The sequence below is a fragment of the Uranotaenia lowii genome, chromosome 3 (assembly GCF_029784155.1).
Source record: "Uranotaenia lowii strain MFRU-FL chromosome 3, ASM2978415v1, whole genome shotgun sequence".
In the NCBI taxonomy this organism is placed as follows: Eukaryota; Metazoa; Arthropoda; class Insecta; order Diptera; family Culicidae; genus Uranotaenia; species Uranotaenia lowii.
The window spans coordinates 29,931,965-29,950,634 of NC_073693.1; the positions used below are offsets into that span (position 1 = coordinate 29,931,965).

The following is an 18,670-nucleotide window of genomic DNA, read 5'->3' on the forward strand; positions in this document are numbered from 1 at the left end:
TTGTCATTTTTGTCATTTTTGTCATTTTTGTCATTTTTGTCATTTTTGTCATTTTTGTCATTTTTGTCATTTTTGTCATTTTTGTCATTTTTGTCATTTTTGTCATTTTTGTCATTTTTGTCATTTTTGTCATTTTTGTCATTTTTGTCATTTTTGTCATTTTTGTCATTTTTGTCATTTTTGTCATTTTTGTCATTTTTGTCATTTTTGTCATTTTTGTCATTTTTGTCATTTTTGTCATTTTTGTCATTTTTGTCATTTTTGTCATTTTTGTCATTTTTGTCATTTTTGTCATTTTTGTCATTTTTGTCATTTTTGTCATTTTTGTCATTTTTGTCATTTTTGTCATTTTTGTCATTTTTGTCATTTTTGTCATTTTTGTCATTTTTGTCATTTTTGTCATTTTTGTCATTTTTGTCATTTTTGTCATTTTTGTCATTTTTGTCATTTTTGTCATTTTTGTCATTTTTGTCATTTTTGTCATTTTTGTCATTTTTGTCATTTTTGTCATTTTTGACATTTTTGTCATTTTTGTCATTTTTGTCGTTTTTGTCATTTTTGTCATTTTTGTCATTTTTGTCATTTTTGTCATTTTTGTCATTTTTGTCATTTTTGTCATTTTTGTCATTTTTGTCATTTTTGTCATTTTTGTCATTTTTGTCATTTTTGTCATTTTTGTCATTTTTGTCATTTTTGTCATTTTTGTCATTTTTGTCATTTTTGTCATTTTTGTCATTTTTGTCATTTTTGTCATTTTTGTCATTTTTGTCATTTTTGTCATTTTTGTCATTTTTGTCATTTTTGTCATTTTTGTCATTTTTGTCATTTTTGTCATTTTTGTCATTTTTGTCATTTTTGTCATTTTTGTCATTTTTGTCATTTTTGTCATTTTTGTCATTTTTGTCATTTTTGTCATTTTTGTCATTTTTGTCATTTTTGTCATTTTTGTCATTTTTGTCATTTTTGTCATTTTTGTCATTTTTGTCATTTTTGTCATTTTTGTCATTTTTGTCATTTTTGTCATTTTTGTCATTTTTGTCATTTTTGTCATTTTTGTCATTTTTGTCATTTTTGTCATTTTTGTCATTTTTGTCATTTTTGTCATTTTTGTCATTTTTGTCATTTTTGTCATTTTTGTCATTTTTGTCATTTTTGTCATTTTTGTCATTTTTGTCATTTTTGTCATTTTTGTCATTTTTGTCATTTTTCTCATTTTTGTCATTTTTGTCATTTTTGTCATTTTTGTCATTTTTGTCATTTTTGTCATTTTTGTCATTTTTGTCATTTTTGTCATTTTTGTCATTTTTGTCATTTTTGTCATTTTTGTCATTTTTGTCATTTTTGTCATTTTTAACATTTTTAACATTTTTGTCATTTTTAACATTTTTGTCATTTTTGTCATTTTTGTCATTTTTGTCATTTTTGTCATTTTTGTCATTTTTGTCATTTTTGTCATTTTTGTCATTTTTGTCATTTTTGTCATTTTTGTCATTTTTGTCATTTTTGTCATTTTTGTCATTTTTGTCATTTTTGTCATTTTTGTCATTTTTGTCATTTTTGTCATTTTTGTCATTTTTGTCATTTTTGTCATTTTTGTCATTTTTGTCATTTTTGTCATTTTTGTCATTTTTGTCATTTTTGTCATTTTTGTCATTTTTGTCATTTTTGTCATTTTTGTCATTTTTGTCGTTTTCGTCATTTTTGTCATTTTTGTCATTTTTGTCATTTTTGTCATTTTTGTCATTTTTGTCATTTTTGTCATTTTTGTCATTTTTGTCATTTTTGTCATTTTTGTCATTTTTGTCATTTTTGTCATTTTTGTCATTTTTGTCATTTTTGTCATTTTTGTCATTTTTGTCATTTTTGTCATTTTTGTCATTTTTGTCATTTTTGTCATTTTTGTCATTTTTGTCATTTTTGTCATTTTTGTCATTTTTGTCATTTTTGTCATTTTTGTCATTTTTGTCATTTTTGTCATTTTTGTCATTTTTGTCATTTTTGTCATTTTTGTCATTTTTGTCATTTTTGTCATTTTTGTCATTTTTGTCATTTTTGTCATTTTTGTCATTTTTGTCATTTTTGTCATTTTTGTCATTTTTGTCATTTTTGTCATTTTTGTCATTTTTGTCATTTTTGTCATCTTTGTCATTTTTAACATTTTTGTCATTTTTGTCATTTTTGTCATTTTTGTCATTTTTGTCATTTTTGTCATTTTTGTCATTTTTGTCATTTTTGTCATTTTTGTCATTTTTGTCATTTTTGTCATTTTTGTCATTTTTGTCATTTTTGTCATTTTTGTAATTTTTGTAATTTTTGTAATTTTTGTCATTTTTGTCATTTTTGTCATTTTTGTCATTTTTGTCATTTTTGTCATTTTTGTCATTTTTGTCATTTTTGTCATTTTTGTCATTTTTGTCGTTTTTGTCATTTTTGTCATTTTTGTCATTTTTGTCATTTTTGTCATTTTTGTCATTTTTGTCATTTTTGTCATTTTTGTCATTTTTGTCATTTTTGTCATTTTTGTCATTTTTGTCATTTTTGTCATTTTTGTCATTTTTGTCATTTTTGTCATTTTTGTCATTTTTGTCATTTTTGTCATTTTTGTCATTTTTGTCATTTTTGTCATTTTTGTCATTTTTGTCATTTTTGTCATTTTTGTCATTTTTGTCATTTTTGTCATTTTTGTCATTTTTGTCATTTTTGTCATTTTTGTCATTTTTGTCATTTTTGTCATTTTTGTCATTTTTGTCATTTTTGTCATTTTTGTCATTTTTGTCATTTTTGTCATTTTTGTCATTTTTGTCATTTTTGTCATTTTTGTCATTTTTGTCATTTTTGTCATTTTTGTCATTTTTGTCATTTTTGTCATTTTTGTCATTTTTGTCATTTTTGTCATTTTTGTCATTTTTGTCATTTTTGTCATTTTTGTCATTTTTGTCATTTTTGTCATTTTTGTCATTTTTGTCATTTTTGTCATTTTTGTCATTTTTGTCATTTTTGTCATTTTTGTCATTTTTGTCATTTTTGTCATTTTTGTCATTTTTGTCATTTTTGTCATTTTTGTCATTTTTGTCATTTTTGTCATTTTTGTCATTTTTGTCATTTTTGTCATTTTTGTCATTTTTGTCATTTTTGTCATTTTTGTCATTTTTGTCATTTTTGTCATTTTTGTCATTTTTGTCATTTTTGTCATTTTTGTCATTTTTGTCATTTTTGACATTTTTGTCATTTTTGTCATTTTTGACATTTTTGTCATTTTTGTCATTTTTGTCATTTTTGTCATTTTTGTCATTTTTGTCATTTTTGTCATTTTTGTCATTTTTGTCATTTTTGTCATTTTTGTCATTTTTGTCATTTTTGTCATTTTTGTCATTTTTGTCATTTTTGTCATTTTTGTCATTTTTGTCATTTTTGTCATTTTTGTCATTTTTGTCATTTTTGTCATTTTTGTCATTTTTGTCATTTTTGTCATTTTTGTCATTTTTGTCATTTTTGTCATTTTTGTCATTTTTGTCATTTTTGTCATTTTTGTCGTTTTTGTCATTTTTGTCATTTTTGTCATTTTTGTCATTTTTGTCATTTTTGTCATTTTTGTCATTTTTGTCATTTTTGTCATTTTTGTCATTTTTGTCATTTTTGTCATTTTTGTCATTTTTGTCATTTTTGTCATTTTTGTCATTTTTGCCATTTTCGTCGTTTTTGTCATTTTTTTTTCATTTTTGTAATTTTTGTCATTTTTGTCATTTTTGTAATTTTTGTCATTTTTGTCATTTTTGTCATTTTTGTCATTTTTGTCATTTTTGTCATTTTTGTCATTTTTGTCATTTTTGTCATTTTTGTCATTTTTGTCATTTTTGTCATTTTTGTCATTTTTGTCATTTTTGTCATTTTTGTCATTTTTGTCATTTTTGTCATTTTTGTCATTTTTGTCATTTTTGTCATTTTTGTCATTTTTGTCATTTTTGTCATTTTTGTCATTTTTGTCATTTTTGTCATTTTTGTCATTTTTGTCATTTTTGTCATTTTTGTCATTTTTGTCATTTTTGTCATTTTTGTCATTTTTGTCATTTTTGTCATTTTTGTCATTTTTGTCATTTTTGTCATTTTTGTCATTTTTGTGATTTTTGTCATTTTTGTCATTTTTGTCATTTTTTTCATTTTGTAATTTTTGTGATTTTTGTCATAGGTTCATTTTTGTCATTTTTGTCATTTTTGTCATTTTTTTCATTTTGTAATTTTTGTGATTTTTGTCATAGGTTCATTTTTTTCATAGGTTCATTTTTGTCATTTTTGTCTTTTTTTCAATATGTTGTCATTTTTGTCAATTTGGTCATTTTGGCATTTTTGTCATTTGTTAACCTGAAACCAATCTTATATTCAAACCGCTTGAACTTTGGAACGCGTTGATCGATTTGGTTAGATTTAGCCACATATTAGAATGTACTTTTATACAAAATCTCACCAAATTTCGAGATGAAAACGTCAAATTTGACAAGGTTACAATTTATTTTGTAAAGTAATCTCAATTTTCCATAGATACTTTTAATAAAATATCTGTACTACTCTTCCTAGTGCCCGCAAAATGTTTGAAACTCATTTATTGAAGAGTTTATAAGTTAATCTAGCTTATGTGAAAGTTTCATGAAAATATCAACTGTTGCATTCTGTCAAAGTTGGTAGTTTGTGCGCTGCTCTACGCAGTTTCATTCTTTTTTCAACGCATAAATACATATGTTAAATGTTAAAATGATTATAAGACCAGAACATATTTAAAAGCCTTCTTTTGTCATTTGGAATTGAGACATTACGAGGAGAGGACAATAAAAAATAAGACATACTTTCAAAACAAATTAAACAACAGCACATTGGATATTTGAAATTTCTATGGGTGTAGCCTCTTTGCAAATCCAACATCAGCTTTGTCAAACACCACGTAAAAATTTGATTTCTGCGCAAAAGTAACAAAAGTTTTCCTACATCTGATGGTATAAAGCATTTTTAAAATGGCTTTATTGATATTCGGGGTGTGATTAAGGTTCTGCTGGATATTTCGTGCCAAACGGTTTAGAACTTTTTGCAGGATTAGTTAAACTGTACACCGCTTTATCATCAAAACAAGAGAACAAACTTAAACCAAATCTAAGGCAAGGCTGAAACTAATTGAACAGTTTATCTAGTGAGTTTCTATGAATCTAACAAATATATTTGATACTGTGTCCCCAATGAACAAGGTTTGTGGGTTCGGGTTGGGAGTTCCACAGAAAAAATCTTCAGTTTCCACCACTTCATAAGAGAACCTAATCCCATTTTTTTGATAAAACTTTTGGTTTCTCATATTATGTTTTTCTGTTTTACAAAATTGAATCAACTCTTTCAATAACATGTATGAATAAGCTATTCTATAACCAATCAAAATTAGTCATGTTTTCTTTCGATTTTTAAAAGTTTATCTCACGTATCATGTTCTGACTTTATGATTTATCCACACCGAAAAAGAAACAATATTTAATTCACAAAATCCGCACATTTTTTTTTTATTAACTATGAATTCAGGGAGCCTATCCCAGAAAACAACCATTTCCCAAAGGAATTTTCACACAACTTTTCCTAATGATTATCTTAACACCCACACAATAAACACACGAACGCGCGAAGGACTTGTCGTACAATCTATTACGGATCAATCCTGATCGGATTTTCCTCCACTCGCGGTGAGCTATCGAAATCAACTGGAGAAAACCCTAGACAGGGCAACAATTGCAAATCGGATTGCAAAACTTGCGCAAAGATGCGCTGCGCCACACATCAAACAGCGATGCACCGCTGCGTCTGCTAAGATAGTACGCCGAGCATATAGCGCACAGAGAAATGTGGAGAAAAAACCGATTTTCCTATTTCTATCAATCGATTCATCATCAACAGCTCAGCTTGCTTGGCGGGCAGCCAACTAGACAAAATGAAAGAAAAAATCACATTTTTCCGTAGGCAGCTATACCAGATGTGAGAAAAGTTATGTTTATGATCACTCCCTTGGCTGCACACCTCGACTCGCCCAGCTCAGCTAAGCTCGGAAAGATAAAGTGTTGATTATGCTTCGTATTGAAGAAATGCTACGATAAAATCATACATATATGCTGGCTACCGATAAAGGGCGCCTACAGCGAGCGCCATAAATCTTCACCAATGAATGGTTGCAGGGATGAAAACGTCGCTCACAGATCCAGTGGTTCTTAGTTGGTTGAGTTTCCGTTGACCATGTTAAAGATCTGGATTGTTTTGAAAATTATTGAAACTAAAGCCTGAAAATCATCAAAAAATACATGAAGTTTTCTATACTATGCAAAACTTGTTTAGGTAAACCCTATGTTTATAGCAGTCAGATGCCACGCCATTGAAAAAGTTCAACATAAACAAGGTTGACTGGCCTTTTTTGCGACTTCATAAAACAAGAAACAGTTTGTACAAAATAACGCATTCCCCTCAAAAAACTATCAAAAATGTTCCTTTATGTTGCATAATAAAAAAGGAAACATTTATACAATTCGAACGGCTCAATGTTTACTTCATCATCGGTTTTGATCTCAGTGTTGAAGACCGTTCTAAAGCGGATTTAAAATCGTTTAACAAGACTTAAATGTTTTTACTTGAAAAGTTGAACAAGAATAAAAAAAATGGTTTTTGGTTACCTGAGACATTTTGTGTCGAGTTTCCAAAAAGTTCAACAGTGCAAAAGTGAAAATTTTCTTCCAGATAAGCGCACAAAGATGATCTCTAATACTTTTCTAGGCTTTCCATGTTCCAGATGTCCAAATGCCTTCGAGAGAATCGCCTAATTCTCTTGAGTACCTTTTGTTCAGCCAAATGAGAACTTTTAAAGATCAAAACTTAGATTATGATGCAATTTTTGATTTCTAGTAAATTAAAAATCTTGGATCCCTTGAACTATTGTTACTAAAAATTGTAATACAGATGAATTTAAAGAATTACTATCAACATATTTCAAAATATATATACGATACGTACAGGTCCAGAAAATTTAATCTGTTCAATGCACGAATTTTTATCTTTTCAAATTCCGAAATAAAATTTGAAAGACAACTGTACTGCCGCTGCCGGCAAGTCTGTCCCATATGCAAAAACAACGAACCGAGAAAAACGGTTTTAAAGATTTTTATAAACTTTCGTAGATTTCTCGGTTGAAACTTTACCTTTTCTACTTCTTTCTTCACAGATATTAAGATAATTGTTGTAGAATTTCGTGCAATGTGTTTTTGATTTGGAAGTTGTTGATGCGAAGGAGAAAATAATGATGGGACAGCCTTGCGAGTATATTTCGCATGCGGATTAAATATACCCGCAAAGCTGTCCCATATTTGGCTTTTCTTTTGTCAGTTGATCATTTGATTCTCTCTATCTGCGCTGTATTATTCATTTTACTGGTTGTTTACTGATAAAAATAAGTTTGAAATGATGTTTATGACATGTTTAGATAATCAAAGATAAAGAAAGTTTATCGTAAGAATTGAGTGGGTCTAAAAAAATGAATAACAACGTTCCATGAATAAAACAACCTGTACCATCATATTTTGGAAAGTTTTTCGGCCGATTATCTTTTTAGAAAGACTATAAATACCTTCAAATGAAATTAATGCTGAATCAGAAACAGCAAAGTATCTTGGCTGCAAATATTTGATGAGAAAAATCAATTCAATATGACTTAAGCGTGTGCTACCAGGTACGCGTATTTTTGTTCATAGATTTTATGAAAGTCCAAGCATCACAAAAACCTAAAAAATATGGCTTTGTAGCTGACTATTTCCCATGTTTTACAATGAACAATTCAATAAGCTTCATACGAAATTTAAAATAAAACAGTTTGATGGTATTTACCCATTAGGCTAAACTTAGCATGTAAAAATTATGGAGATTGTTATTTTTAACTTTACTGTACTGTTTTATCTAGTATAACTTTCGCAATTTCAATGAATGCTTATTTTGTCGCACACATTGTATGAATATTTGTAAAATTAACGTAAAATAGAGGAGCAATTTTGAAGCATTCTGTATAAATAGACATATGGGACAGCTTTGCGGGTATATTTCATATGGGACAGACATGACTTGGTATTTTTTTCATATATGTTGAGAACAAAGTTATGAAAGTTTTTAGTCTAAATTGAAGAACTAACTGTATTTGTACGATTTTTGAGATAAACTGAAAAATGACGAAAATGCATATGGGACAGTCTTGCGAATAGCGGCAGTGTAGAACTTCCAGAAAATAACTGAATTTACAAAATCAAAGATGGCTGCCTTCCTCGTTCGACGTCCATTTTTATCTTGACATTAGCTGATCCCGTTCGAACTAATACCGTATTCGTTTTCACCACCCGAAAGTGTTGCACCATCCCCGTTGAAAACGAGCATGAATCGAGTTTTGCCCCACCTTTGTTGGGGTGCGTGAAATCGGCAGTGTCAACAGAAAACATCAAGCTGTCAAAAATCCATTACAGCTGGTATTTGCTTTCGTTTGATTTCGAAAATTGAAATGAAATTTACTTTAGTTGAACATTATCTTTTAAATAATATGAAAATTTTAGCATGAATTTATATAATGTGAAGATTTCAGATTTATTTTGCTTGGTAGATTCGCCTCTGGCTCTGATGATAACTGCAATACCGGCTGATTCTGGGCGGTCTATGTTTGCTGCTGCTAGACTGCAGTTACCCCAGCTTGAAGGTTCCGGTATTTTGAACGTTTATTCCTCGCAAATCTCATCTTCGTTCGAGTAACTATTTCCGTTTTCAGATTACAAAAGAAAAATTCTTGGAGGTCAAATTGGCGAACGCAGATCGCGGAAGTCAAGGGAAAAAATTTTGCTAACAGACCGAAACGAACGAAATTCAAGCTCCCAATGCGGGTGTAGTCTCGAACTACCGTTTTTGAAGGGCAACGGGTGGGAATCCGGGACTTGGCGCAACCGAGCATCGTCACCCTAAGGCACAGCTCGAAGCTAGCTTGTAGCAGAGTAGCTTCGATGCAGCTGAACGCTTCTTGCTGTGGAGACCAACTTATATGACCCTCCCGAACAAGAAAACTTTTCGGTTTGGGCGATTCCACCAGATCTTTGGGTTGGCCTTTTTGCACTCGGATTTGCTGCTCTTTTTCGGCATCGCCTGGAGCCGATTGCAGCAAGCCTTCTGGACACATTTCTTCTAGGGAGCGTTGTTTGCTTTGGAACGTGCCATCTTCTTCGGGATAATAAAGAGAAAAAACAGCTCGAACGCAATTTTTGCGGTATAGAAATAAACCAACCAGCTGATATTTGTTTACATCGGGAAGCACGTGCTGTCGAAGTTCAGGATAGTATTGGTGAGAGCGCAAGCAACACCGAATATTTTCAGAGTGTTCCACCGTCCACTTTATGGTGCACACCAGTGGACTACTCATCGTGAAAACGAGCATGAAAACAGCAAAAAGTGCACTACCGGTAGTGCCCCAGTGCACCACCACTCGAAAACGAATTCTCTATAAGATTCGCTCTCCATTTAATATGAGATGCCTATAGTTTGTGTTTGAATGACAATTGCAGAGCACTTTTAAGATACATTTTCAAGCAATTATAAGCATAGCATAGCCTAGCATTGGGTGACTACACACATCTTGTATTGGCTGATACATGCTGTACAATACAACTAATTATCAAGAACAACACGAGATGACAAAACGAGTATCTGGATTCAATACTCATTTCAAGTGTTGCCATTGGAGATTAGTGTGGTACTTCAATTCACACCTCGGCAAGTTAATGTAATAAAAGTAGGGATAATCTGAAACTTTTTAGGTGCAGAGAACTTATACGACCCAGGAAACTGTGGTCAGATAGGAAGGGGAGAGGTTATGAAGAATGAAAATACAATTGCTAAATCATATAAGTTTAAAAAAGAGAGATGGGAAGGAACGAGCTCACCAATCTGTAGACAGCTGAGTTTACGATGGGCATGAAAGAGGTGCTACGATACACTTTTAGTGAGCCTACATTAACCGGCTTCTGATTCAATGAATGCTGTAATTTTCGGATGAACTGTAGATACAGATCGCATTACGAAAAAAAAAGCAGTACATGCTATCATCCGAGAACTGGAAACCTTAGGTTAATTAATTAGGTTAAGTAGGTAGTTATATTTAAATAATTAAAAAAAAAAAATGATAACTCATTGCCTCCATCATATTGCCTCTTGAAGAATCATATCTAAATGTACCTATGTAAATAAAAAAAAAATCAAAGATGAGTTGCTTATTCGCAGAACACTTGAACTGTTAAAAATTTGCTATGTACAAAAATTAAAGGTGAAATAAAACTTATTTAATGTAAAAAAAAAAAAAAAAAAAAAAAAGCAGTAGGCCGGGTAAAAGGCACACTCCCGAAGACCGCGTGGAAGCACTACAGTAATTCGGCTAAAGACAACTTTCTCTGTATTAGCTTAGCTTAGCTTAGCTTGATTAACTACTCACATCCACCTTAAACCGTAAAACCCGAAATGCATGGTTGAAAAAAATATATGCATGACTTGTTCCAAAATCAAATTATGATAACAATCATTTCGAGTTCCACGATCGCTGGCGTGGTTCAGTAGAACAAGTTCCACATCGCCAATGGTTGCTACTCCGTGATTGACCGAGGCCATCAATTTTATTCAGAGGTCAAATGAATGGTGCTTGGGATAAGCAGCTCATTCACACTGCACATAACTGATGCTCTCTCTTTTAACGTCAATAACGGCGCCGGCCACGTCCTAGTAGTCAATAGATAGGTTGGAAAAAAGAGAAAGGATGAAAGATCTAATTTGTGCTTTAGGACCGAGGTCACCTCTGCATCCTAGCAAAATAATTTTGGTTGGGAGAGGGGTTAAAGGAATCGGTTGGGAGACACTTTTGACTAGTGTTACGGTGAACAATAAATTTTGTTTTCCTGACTCATAAAGTTTCTATAGAATGCTTTCAGTTCATTAGCAGGCATGAGTATGTTAGGTTAAATGGTGATAAAAAAAGTTAACGACTATTACCAAGTATAAACATTAATTTTTAAAAATAATTCTTTTATATAGTCGCTTAATCCAATGGCATATCAAGAGCTCTCTATGAAAATCCTAACTTGAAGTTAAGCGATGATGAATGAACATGGAAATTCAATTATTTTTGATTGACGATTTAAACACAAATATCATAGCAAAATTTACGATTAAAATATCAGTATACGAAAAAAAGCTCAGCAAATGTCTCAATTTTTAAACATAGATATTCTTAATCGGGATTATCAAAACTATGACTTATCTTGACCTAAAATAACTCCGGGCCATTTAAGATTTATCATTAGTCAAATTTTCTGTTGTTTTGATTCTGTTCCGTTCTGTATAAATTAGCGGAAGCTTCGATGAAAAAACATCAATTTAAGTGTTATGCAATGGATTGGAAAAACAAAATAAATGAAACGATACTTAGCTTTGAATCGGGGTCCAAGAATTGTGAAATCCAAACATCCAAGATTCCAACATCGTTAGTGCTAGTAGTCTTCAGTCCAGAGGTTCAACATGCCTGATTTAGTGCTTCGACAACAGATTAAGGTCTACTGGAAATGGGATCCATTGACCTCAAGTCGATCTGGAGATTTGGGCTGCTCTGCTGTGACACCGAAAATCTTGGTACAAAATCACCTCGGCCAAACCACAACAAATCTGAATTAATTCCACGTTGCAATGCTCAACTCTACCGGAACTTCAAGGATTTTCAGTATTCGGGGACAACTTCAAAATTTTTTAGCAGTTTGTACGGGATCAGCAAGTATCTTAGACAAATCCACACCGCTTGAAATTCACTTTTCAATTGAATCACAAAATTCAGCAATAACTCTTCCTCAAAAATAAGATTTCAGATAATTTATATCCCTTAACGGTTCGATCGCAAAAGTTGTTCAGTATTTTTCAATTCGCGAGAAAAGAAACGGGAAAAACGCGACAGCGAAAAAAAAAACACTTCCGTTTTCGAGCACGGCTTGCTGCGATTCTAAAGACAACTTTCTCTGTATTGTAAATAAACTTATTTCTCGCGGTATTCATTCAAATATTTCAACTGAACATTTTACAGCAGGAATTTTCCACCACACTAAATTTGTGCTTTTCTTCGTGTCACAGACTCATCTATTCAAACAACACTTCCGGTCATTTTGCTCTCACAAACGTGCATCGTGATTTTGTTTTCAAAAGTCACACATACTGCATTAAAAAAGCAACTTTACATTCTGTTAATATTGAATTCTGATGATAGCACAAAACCGCTTTCCGCAGCTAGCGGTTAGAACCTCAAATAATTGCACTCATTTTCTTCAAAATTTCTTGAACAACTTGCGAACATTTTTCCACTGCATCTCAGTTTTTAAGTGGAAGCATTTTTAAATAGTTTCGCGATTAATTTGTACTTGAAACTTTCGAATTTACCATTTTGTCGTGTAAAAACAGACGAAAAAACGCGACGTCGGAAAAAAGGCCGTTCATATGGATCCTCTCACCAAAGTTTCAATTTTCTAGAGGCTTCCATCTTCGAAGTGTGGTGTAGGTTTTTGTAGTCCGTTATTCCAACGAGACTCAACTGCCAGTTTATTGAATGTGTTAATTATTATACAGTTTGGAATTAAACGAAAAAATAACTTACAAATAAGTCTTACAAAACTTGCCAAACGAGTATGGCCGAGATCCTTCACCTAATTTGGCGATGCTTTTCTGTTGGATCAATATGGAGTGAGTTTTTGGTATTTTAATAATAAAATAGGCTACTTACAGTTGCTAGACCTGTCCTGAACTAAACACAAATAAGCAGCTAGCCACGATACAAAGATCCGGGACAATCCGGGTACGAGTTTTCACTCGGCCTAAACGGAACATATTTCAGTAAATTTTCTGTATCTTATTGAAAGGATATCGAAGAGACTTACAGTTATCCGTATTACAATTGTATCGGCTCATCACAATGTACGCTTTGCGCCAGTATAATAATACTTCCCGCAGCTCAACATAAAATCACAAGAAACTTTTATAGGCTACCAACTAACTTGAGCACGTTTTTTCCAAAACTCCTCCATTTTCCAACTTTTTCTTCTTTCTCTTTTTTCTTTTCTCCCTCACCTCTCTATCTATCAAACTGTCAAAAAATGTAATCTGTCACAAGAGTGGGTTTAATGTTCCCCCTAATTTCACCCTCTCAGGGCCGTAGCAACATGTGGGTTTTGATTTTAAAGGCTTATATTGCACCCAATCCAGATCTCGCCTGGAGAGAGTAATAAGAACAAGAGTGAACACATCGATTGATTGTTCTTAATATGTTAATCTACATGCCTGAATGAAAAAAAAGTTTTTCAATCATCAAGAAAAGTCTTTTTGAATCTTGATAACAGATTTTTGCATTTTTATGGATCATACTTAAGGTTGCCAGAATTTTTTCAGCACGGCAAAACCTGGCAAAATCCGGGGATTTGATTCTAAACGTCAACCCAAAATTCGGGCAATATCTGGGCAAATCTGGTCAAGACCCAGGAATTATTCATCACAAAACAAGAATCTTTTTTATGCTTTAAAAAAATGTTTCATGATTATGTTTATAAAACTTGCTAAAAAAACATCGTTTTATTTAGACGCATAAATAAAAAAAATACAACACGATTTTTTTTCGCTTTCTTTGGCAAATAAAGTGAATAAATCCACGAAATATCCGTGTAATTTTCAATGAAATCAGGGCAGCCGGACGGACCGGATTTTTGTCAAATTTTTACCAGCTGGCAACCTTAGTCATACTGTATAAGGAAAAGTGTTCCTCAATACGCATGTTTATACTTGACACGTGGCATGAAAAAAAAAAATATTGTAAGATTAACAAAATCAAAAAAAAAAAGTTTAAAAATTTAAATTTGATTGTTGACAGTTTTTGAAAATATATTGGACTTAAAAAATCATGCGTACAGAATCTGTAAACAAAAATGTTAATGGTTTTTCTTCATAATTCATCTGAAAATCAGAAATTCAACAAATTGAAGTTTTTCCAAAGTTATGAATTATAAGATTTTGGAATAAGATACCGTTTTTTGAAAGCCCGTACCAGGTAGTTTAAATTCCTCTGTCTCGAAAATATAGATTAGTCGTATAATTTTTAAGTTTTTACCCATGAAACTTTAAATCTACGCTCTAATTACAATCCTACAATGGAAATAGAAAAACCTAATATTGATCTGAAAAAAATATGATATGAAAAAAAATTACCATGAAATATTGTCTTATGGCATCCCTAACCCTCTAATGCATGACTTTTTTAAAATGAGAATTGCAGTCATTGACGCAGTGAAATAATAACATTTTAATTCGAATAACAAAACTCAACAGGTTTGAAATCGTTATTTTGAGTATTATAAAAGTTATGGCCCATTAAAGTTGAAGAATATTTATTGAAATTCTTAGTTCATTTCAATGCGATTTTGCTAATTTCTTCAAAACCTTGTTAATTGGGTGCAGGAAGGTGTTTGTGATTGTTTTAGATTACAAAATTTGTTAGAATTTGCAAATCTGAAGAATTAACGGCGATTTTCCAAAAACTACTTTTTTCAAAAAAAAAAAAAAAATTAATTTGATTTTTGCATTTTTTTGCATACTTTGTTCGATATCTCACACATACATTGAAAAATCGTAATAAAAATACTATTGGCTAATTTTTTTTTAATCTCTTGAATATTTATTGTGAATAGGGGAGATGGGGGCATAATGGCCACCTTAAGGAAAACGGTTATTTAACCATAGAAAATAGCTATAATATGGAGGTTACATTATTGTTTCGTGTTCAGACACTTGAAAAGCCTATTCCCTAACGGGCTGAAACGTGAAAAACTAGATGAAAACGTTAAAAAATGCATTTTAAAAAATTTTGCCAAAAGCTGAAAACCAGCCACTGTGGAGGCATAATGAGAACCCCCCCTGAGGCAGTATGAGCACCATTAATCAGAGCAAGATATGCGTTTTTGCCGGGGAATCTAGCAGCGAATTCAATTCGATGAAGTCAGGTGAGTCGTAGATTCATCAAACAAAGCAATAACAAAATAATCTAGGTCTGTTTGTAGAATACAAACAATTCACGCACGCTCATACATTAAGTGCTTTGTTCGGAGGATGATGCTACTAGCCGTATAATGTAACAATAAAAAAATCGATCATGAATTGTGAATGGAAAAAAATCACCTCGAACAGAAATCTAACTCTAGTCTTTTGATTACCTCTCCGACACCTTACTAGTCAAGGTGTGGCGCTATAAATCAATTTTAATTCGCTGCTAGATTCTACGGCAGAAAATGCTCATTATGCCTCGATAATATGGTGCTCTATATGCCCCTAGTCAACAAATTTAAGTAAAAACGTGTTTTAAAATTGATAAAAGTGAAAAATCAAAAATTTTATGATGGTAAAAATTGAGAAACAATGTGTACATCATGTCTCAAAGCGTACATTATAGATCAAGGTTATTTTAAGATCATAAGAGCTTATTTCGTGGTGCTCAAAAATTATAATATTTTCGTAACTGAGAACCAAGCTAGTTTTTTTTAAAATATCTCTGTAAAGATGATAAGGAGATTCCTTTTTTGTGAAAAATTAATACTATAGGAAGTAGGAAAAAAATCCTCATGAAAATTTATTTAAGAAAATACGCACTTTCGTAGAAAAGCGTAGTTCTCATTATGCCTCGGGTGCTCGTTATGCCCTCATCTTCCCTACATCATTAAAAATGTCTACTCGTTTTCGAGATATTTGGATTTTTATTAGTGTTGTTTTAAAACAACACTATGCATTAGAGGGCTAACTATGTTTTATGCAAAAGAACTAGCGATATCATAAATTTTGCTAAAATTTCAGCTTTGACGTTCGCTTAGCATTAGTTTCTACCATTTTCAGTTAAATTATACGAAAACATTGCAAGTGAAACTGAAATATTTTCCGAATCATAATTATAGCTTGCCTGGTTTCGGATAGCGGCTATCTTGCCTACTTTTATTATAAAATCATTTCTCAAAAACTGTAAGAAATTTTAACAGAAAAAATTATCAAACGTATAGATAACAGATGTCCGCTCATGTGCATATAGTTTTCAGACTCCTATCTATTGGAATATGTGAGAGAATTAGTATGCGCATTTAGCCCGCTTCTCTCCTACTTGATTCTATGAATTATTCAAAACGGAATTTTGTCGTTAAAGCTAATAAATAACAACAAGAGATCATTTTGTATTCGATAGAGTGATCATAAAGAATACACCTTATTGATCGTGCTCTTGTTAGTTTGCTATTTATTTAAAGGCTAATTTTAGATAATTTTTATTGATAACTTTATAAAATTTCTCAAAATTTAACATTTTTGCAGTTTTTTTTAAATTCATTTTATCAATATTTTTAAAGTTATTATTAATTTTTGAAGGAACCTTTACACATCTTAGCCCAAAGATGTAGCATTTGAAATTCCTGACAATTTTGCTTGTGTATTTTATTCACAAATCTTCAAAAAAAATAAAGTTGTTCTAGACGCCCCGATCGATTTTTTTTCTTTAATAGAGCGTTGTGTAGAGGAGAGTCTCCTCTATAAGTTTAAAAAAATAATAAATTTATTTCATTTATAGCTCAAGATACTTAAAGTCGTTTGACAATTTTAAATCAAAATAAATAAATTAGGCTTTAATAGCCTAAGTGCTATGAGAAAATTAATAAATGTTTGAGTAAACCTCAAATGAGAACGCCATTCTTTTTACGAGAGAGCTGCGGCAGCTTATGAAACTTTAATTGTTGCTTAGTTGTATTTTGAACTTCCATTCTCATGTTTTTCTTGAAAAAAAATTTTTGCGTAAAAATTTCGAAGATTTTTAGGCAACCATTACCATGAATAAACCAGAAGTGGTAAATGATTTTTTTTACTTCACCTAAATGTTTACTGTTTTAAAATAATCCAGCAGTTTCCCATACTCTGAGAATCACTGACGCTACACTGCTTCCATTTGGCCAGATGCAGTTGTGTGCAGTCAATCGTAGAAGAAAACTCAGCACTTAGCTGACTGCAGCCGCTGCTCTCGATCGATGCGAATGAGTTTTTCCAGCTGATCTTTCTGCTGCAACACCCGCCCACCCTCACACGTACACATGTCCACATACAGGTGGTAATCAAACAAACATCCATAGGGTCCGCTACATAAATTAGTTCGCTGGGTCCGCTAGCTTTGTCTGCTTAAATGCAAAAAATAAGTTAGCTGATCATCTGACCAAGTTACCTTCTGTCGGATGGTGAGATTTTTTTTTCAATTACACACATTCGCATCAAACGGGGGTGTATTTAATGGTAGCCAATTAAGGCAGTGATAAGAAAGGGTTGATGCTTCGCTTGTGGTATGATTCAAGCTATTTTGAGGTTAGATAAGCCGAAGCCGCTTCCGGTCGGGGGAATCTTACAAAATTATTCTTCCGAGGCCACCTACAGTTTTATTTTCAACCAGATTGTTTTGTCGAATTCTGAAGAAATAGGTTACAACTTTAAGCCTAAGCCGTTATTCAAACATCTCAATAAAAACAACTTACTAATAGAAGATTTACCCCAATAAACGTGAGTCGATTCGGTTAGCATGAAATTGGTAAGCTTCTCCGAAGGTTTAATTAGAGAGGAAAAGCCGAAAAGGTTTTCCTCTTCATACCCTCTTGAAACAATCATCCTATTAATAAAGAGGAGTAAGATTTGCGAAAAGTGTCGGTTCCGCTTCATTTGATGGTTAGCGATCGTTAGCAATACTGATCTGCCAAATGATGATTATCATGATCGCTTGGAAGCTTACTAATAAGAGCGGTGGATCTGAACTGAACGCCTGCATGTATGTTAGGGTAGGATTATCTTGTTGTTGAGCGGCTGGTTCGTGTAGTGCCTTTGAAGTTATTGAGCGGCTCAATAAACTGAAAAAAGGGTTATTAAGAGTTAAGATTCACTTCATGAAGATTTATTTATTTATTTTTATTTACATAGTATTCCGTCTCACGACATAACTTGACGAACATAATTCCTAAAATTCACTCGGTCCATGGCAACCGTTCTCCAATTTCTCGGGCACCCCACGTTCGCCAGATCACGCTCCACTTGGTCTAACCACCTAGCTCGTTGCGCCCCCGCTCGTCTTGTTCCTACCGGATTCGTAGCGAACACCTGTTTTGCAGGACAGTCGTCCGGCATTCTCGCAACATGTCCCGCCCAGCGTCCCACCACCCAGCGCACAGTGGTCCAAAAGGGTCTGAAATGGAACTTTTTTCCTGGTGCTTTTGTCTTTCATTTTAGCTATTAGAAGTCTTGAGAAAATTTACTAGTAAGATTGTTTCCCATAACGTGAAAGTATCAAAAATTAGTCACAGCCTACTACGATAAAAATAAAAACACTAACTTTTTTGTTTGAAGAGATAGAGACCAAATTTGTTCTACAAAGTTGTAGATATCATCAAAATATGAAACTTTGCTGAAATAACAAGAGCTCTATCTCTATTCAATGCAGAGTTACAAAGCTTTTAGTTTAAAACATACTTTAAATTTGTTTTTTGTACTTAACTATTGTAAATTTTGAACT

At 32.1% G+C, this 18,670-nt stretch overlaps 1 protein-coding gene across 6 annotated transcripts in view; it reads right to left on the reverse strand.

Moving 5' to 3' along the window:
• LOC129751686 (guanine nucleotide exchange factor DBS) overlaps positions 1-18,670 on the reverse strand; it is a 361,927-nt gene that overhangs the window by 55,041 nt on the left and 288,216 nt on the right. The window contains exon 1 of one of the 6 annotated variants that reach the window (XM_055747346.1): positions 5,631-5,730. The exons of the other annotated variants lie outside the window; for them this stretch is intronic. The gene's annotated coding sequence lies outside the window, so the exon portion shown is untranslated. Of the gene's footprint in view, positions 1-5,630; positions 5,731-18,670 lie in introns of those variants that run through there. 6 annotated transcript variants of the gene reach the window in all.